The sequence below is a fragment of the Lathyrus oleraceus genome, chromosome 1 (genome assembly GCF_024323335.1).
Source record: "Lathyrus oleraceus cultivar Zhongwan6 chromosome 1, CAAS_Psat_ZW6_1.0, whole genome shotgun sequence".
NCBI classification, from domain to species: domain Eukaryota; kingdom Viridiplantae; phylum Streptophyta; class Magnoliopsida; order Fabales; family Fabaceae; genus Lathyrus; species Lathyrus oleraceus.
In genome coordinates this window covers 387,181,512-387,187,511 of record NC_066579.1, presented here as the reverse complement: position 1 = coordinate 387,187,511, position 6,000 = coordinate 387,181,512, and positions in this window count along the sequence as shown.

The window sequence follows — 6,000 nt, the reverse complement described above, 5'->3', positions numbered from 1 at the left end:
GGCGAGGGAATAACTTTCTAAGCGAGCGTATCTGTTCCCATGCAAAAGTTATTCTGCAACTCTCGCTAGGAGAGTACGGGTCTCGCTAGGTGAGATGGGTGATTTTTGGAAGAAATGAAATTCAGGAATACTTCACTTGGGCCGTGCTGGAAACTCAATTAAATTATTTAATTGAATTTAGTTTTGTTCTATTTGATTATTTAAATTAATTTATATGTTTTTATTTGGGTAGTTGGTAAATTTATGCATTTTTATGGGTATTGGAGAGAGTTAAGAGAATGGTAGAAATTAATTGAATTTATTTTAATTAATTTAATTTGAAAGAAATGATTAAAAATAATGTTATTGGGAGAAAATTTAGAATTATAATAAAAATTAGATATTTGTAGAAAAATAAGAGAAATAGTCTAAATCATTGTAAAATTGAATTATTAAAATTAAGAATTAAAATAAAAGAAATTAGAGTTAGTAAGAGGATTCGGGTCAAGATAAGGAATATGGGAGAAAGTTAAGGGTAATAAGAAAATTAGCTAATTAAAAGGAATTAGGTTTTGGCTTAAATAGAAAATGTGAGAGTTGGAAACTTTTTACAATATGTGTCATTTTTTAGAATTAGAGAAAGAGGCAACCTAGGGCTTGAGCAAGGGGGAGAAATCACCATTGTTGTAGAGCTTACTTTGATGGAAATTCAGGTAAGAGGGGAGATTACTCTTCTACGGGTGTATACTGTATGAAGGGTAGAGAAGGATCATCATCCTCCTCTATGTTTTCCTTTAATTCTACCATTGATGATGTTCATATGTGCTCTTGATGAAAACTGAGTGGATTATGCCCAATTGTTGTGATCGATTGATTAATTAGTGTAATATGATATGCTTTCAAAGTTATGAAATTGATATATATTGTTAAATTCAAGTTATGATGTGTTTGGGTGTTGTAATATGAATTGGTGTGATGTGTGAGGGTTAAGGGTTGGAGAAGAGGAAGTAAACTTGGGACTTTTGGAAAATTTGCTGATGACAATCGATTGACCCCCGATGTCAATCGATTGATACACGTGAAAATTGAGAAAAATCTGGAAAAATAAAATTGATGTCAATCGATTAATTCCCAGAATCAATTGATTATTTCTTCTCTAAATGCATGAAAAACCTTGGCAGAAAGTTTTGTCAATCGATTGACCTTCCCCTTCAATCGGTTGACACCTTGAAAAATTGGAAAAATTATTGAACAGAAAGTTAGTTGAAACCTATTATTTTCTCCTATTGTTTTTGCCATAACTTTAGTTTCATAAATCCATAAATGCAGTTTGAAGCGTTGGAAAGCTGACACGTATGGCTACCCCATAGTGATGTATTTAGAGGCTAGATGGGTATTGTTGAAAACACTTCAGTTAAGGTAAGTATTTTTGTATCGTCTCCATAGGGATTAGTGTGATACCATTGTCGTTCCATAGTTAACATTGTTATAAGGTATGGTTTAAAAGGGTTTTTTTATTGTGAAAAGAAACAATTTATTTAAAATATAACAATGATAAATGATTTGGAAATTAACGGATAAAGAAACATGTCAAGATTATATTTCATTAACTTTTCTCATATGTATTCAATCAATCTATTATATGAACATCGTTATCAATCACTATAATCACATATCACTCTTCAACACCACTTATGACTAACCGGTGTTGTGGGTTTTCAACTATATTTTTTAATCGATGATCTCTCAACCTATTAAGCAATACAATAACCTTAAGACTTGATACAAGTGAATATCAAATCCCAAATCTATGTCTAGACTTTGGTCTTTGATAGATGATTATCTTAGGTCAAAGTTTGAAATATATTTCTCAATAATAATTCAAACCATAAAAGAAAACATGAAAACGAAGATACATCTATATTAATACATAACTAGTTCATATAACAAGGATCAAAAGAAATACATATGAGTATTGTTAATCGCATCTAATCCGGACGCAAAGGATTTAACTACACATCATTATGGTAGCTTGATTCACAAGAAAGGAGAAGAGATTAATGAGCATCAACAGTGATTTCTCGAGTATTGGTGTGTATCCAACTTCGATTCTCCGAATTCTGAGTTTCTCTGAGTTTTTGGTGTATTTGGTTCCCAAAATTGGTGCCTAGCCCTAAAAAGATGAAGTGATGGGGATTTTATACAAACGCAAAAATGCAGATCGCGCTAAGCCTCATCAGACTACACTTAGCGCGGCTAGAGGACAAAAGGAGCAAACTGTCTTAAGTGGTGCTTAGCGCCATTACACCGCGCTTAACGCGAATGCTCCTGTCTAGAAAAATTGGGATGCGTTATGACCGTGCTTAGCCCCACATGCAGGCATGCCTTTGATCCAAAATTACGTGTTGAAGTCATTTTTTAGCCTTTTAACTTCCAAAGCTCCTTCAATGCAACAAAACTACAAAATAAGTTGAAAAATTGATTAAAATTCACAAAATTCACATGATGAAATTATAACACTATATTTAACAAAAGTTGAGGGATTGACTTTCAAATCCCATGAATTAAGCTAACAAGTGTCACTAAATGGTACACATAATCGACACAATTTGGCCCTTATCAACTCTCCCTAACTTAGAACTTTGTTTGTCCTCAAACATGAATCTTGGTGACCTTAAGAAACAATAAACTTTTGAAATCAAAAGATTAAACAAGCTTTGAGAAAAGAAGACAAATGCATGGTTCAAAAATTTTAAGCATATCAGCAAAGTGATGTTTATCACTATACTACAATAACACCATGATCATGAAACAAATTCTAAGCACAAATCTCATGCAAAAGATCTAAGGTAAGTATTTTTGTATCGTCTCCATAGGGATTAGTGTGATACCATTGTCGTTCCATAGTTAACATTGTTATAAGGTATGGTTTAAAAGGGTTTTTTATTGTGAAAAGAAACAATTTATTTAAAATATAACAACGATAAATGCTTCGAAAATTAACGGATAAAGAAACATGTCAAGATTAGATTTCATTAACTTTTCTCATATGTATTAAATCAATCTATTATATGAACATCGTTATCAATCACTAAAATCACATATCACTCTTCAACACCACTTATATCTAACCGGTGTTGTGGGTTTTCAACTATATTTTTTAATCGATGAACTCTCAACCTATTAAGCAATACAATAACCTTAAGACTTGATACAAGTGAATATCAAATCCCAAATCTATATCTAGACTTTGGTCTTTGATAGATGATGATCTTAGGTCAAAGTTTGAAATATATTTCTCAATAATAATTCAAACCATAAAAGAAAACATGAAAATAAAGATACATCTATATTAATACATAACTAGTTCATATAACCAGGATCAAAAGAAATACATATGAGTATTGTTAATTACATCTAATCCGGACACAAAGGATTTAGCTACACATCATTATGGTAGCTTGATTCACAAGAAAGGAGAAGATATTAATGAGCATCAACAATGATTTCTCGAGTATTGATGTGTATCCAACTTTGATTCTCCGAATTCTTAGATTCTCTGAGTTTTTTGTGTATTTGGTTCCCAAAATTGGTGTCTAGCCCGAAAAAGATGAAGTGATAGGGATTTTATAGAAACACAAAAAGGAGAAAATTGTCTTAAGTCGTGCTTAGCGCCATTAGACCGCGCTTAACGCGAATTCTCATGTCTAGAAAAATTGGGATGCGTTATAGTCGTGCTTAGCCCCACATGTAGGCATGCCTTTGATCCAAAATTATGTGTTGAAGTCATTTTTTAGCCTTTTAACTTCCAAAGCTCCTTCAATGCAACAAAACTACAAAATAAGTTGAAAAATTGATTAAAACTCCCAAAATTCACATGATCAAATTTTAACGCTATATTTACACAAAAGTTGAGGGATTGACTTTCAAATCCAATGAATTAAGCTAACAAGTGCCACTATATGATACACATAATTGTAGTAGTAAATTCATGACCATCAAGCTATGGATAAGCTAGACGTGAATAAAACCAGAGTCACTGTCGTGCTTTTATTGTTTCCAAGGGAAAATGGAAAAGTACGAACATAACCCAAAAATAAGAAGTTTTCAAATCAAAACTAATAAAATGCCAGAGATTGCAGGTAAGGGGGTTGGTTACACAGAGGGAAGGTGTTAGCACTCAAAGTGTCCTAGGTACTCCTAGGGAGCCCTTTCTTGTGTGCATATGTATTTTTGTATAAAAGATGTTTGCAATAAATAGAGTGGAAAGATGAGAAAAGAATTCATTAATTATATTTTTGTGTTTGACAAGACCTTTGACTTGTGCCTACGTACCAACATAAAATGAGGGATCAAAACCTCGTATTTCGTGGTAACAATTTCAAAGTGAATGAGTTACTTTTAACAAAATTTTGAAGTTTAACAAAGGCACAAGAGGCCTAAAAAGGTTCGAATGAGTGTTAGTTCTTTTTGCCTTTTCAAATTTTGAGTCAAGTATAGTTAAGTTCATTTACAAGTTCGATTAAGAAAAGAGTTTAAAAATTCAATGGCATAAGGCCAAAGTTTCTAATTTGCAATATGGTCAAAGTTTAGAAATCACAAGCAAAGAAGATTTTAAAAGAAGGGAGAGATTTTTGAAATTAAAGAAATGGGGAGGAGATGAAGAGACTAATCCTAAGCAAAAATTAAAAGTTAAGAGTTGAAAAGATCTGACCAATGGGCTGCAATCCAATAGACAAGAATGTCATATAGAAACCCAAATTTCCCTTGGACTTTAGAATCAAGCAATATCAATACACAAATAGTAAGATGAAGAGCAAGACATCAAATAAATATGGCCACATCCAAGCTTAGCAACTCCATGATCTTCTCCATGATTCCCCGTGTATAAGATGACTTCAAAGAGGAGCATTAGACACAGGTTCAAAATAACAGCTTCAATATGATCATGTTGAAGATGAACTCAAATGGATCTTCAATATTGTATCAGATGAAAATTCACTTCACAAGCACTTGGTTTTCAGAAATGTTGGCATTGGCCAAGTCCTTTTGCATAGGGAGTGTTGCCTAATTCTAAGTCCAATGTCTTAGAGCAAAAAAAACAGTCCACACAAAATATCTTTTAGGGTTTTTGTTGTTATTATGTACATTAAGGTCAAAAGACCACAAACACAAACAAGTATATACCAACACAATATAATCACAAGATAAAGGCTCAAATGAGCAAAGTGAAAATGACATTAAGTAAACAAATTGAATGGTATGAATAATGGCAAATGAATAAAGACTTGAAATTAAAGTGCATAAAAGTAAATGGCTTGAAATTAAATGTTAATTATTAGTTGATTATAAGTTAGTATTGCTTTTGCTTTTGTTTTGTTTAAGTCATTCTTTGGAGAACACTCAACCCACTTATCACAAGCATGGATCCTTGAACCAAGACATCTTCCAAAGGAAGGAAAAAAGGCCAAGTTTCCACACAATACCATGAAAGAGGGGAGACTTACAATCTCACTTACTAGAATGTTATGCCTTTTGTGTTAACAATTTAGCGTTATGTTAAGCAATCGTAATTGGACATATGTAGAAGTCATAACTATTTGACGTCGGGCAATAGAACTTTGGTGTTAATGAATGTTAGAGGCATGGTATAATGGACTATGCTCATAAAACATATCACACACAAAAAGAATATGCAAAAAGGTGGACCTAATCTCATCCATACTCATGTTGACTTTGCAATCAACTAGTCTTAGGATCTAGAGATATCATAGGTCCATGACATGAATGAATAAAGAAGGGGAATGAGATGAAGGGAGAGTGGACATGGAATCAACACAAATTGTTCAAAGGAGGACTTTTACCAAATTAAGATCATTCATTCATTTTAGGAGATGAAATGTATATTTCATCAATCCCCTAAATCCAATGATCTTAACTTAACAAAGTCAAATCAACCTTGACCAAGGCCCAACAACACAAGTCAAACTCAACAAGTCAAAATTAGAAGCTCGACACAAT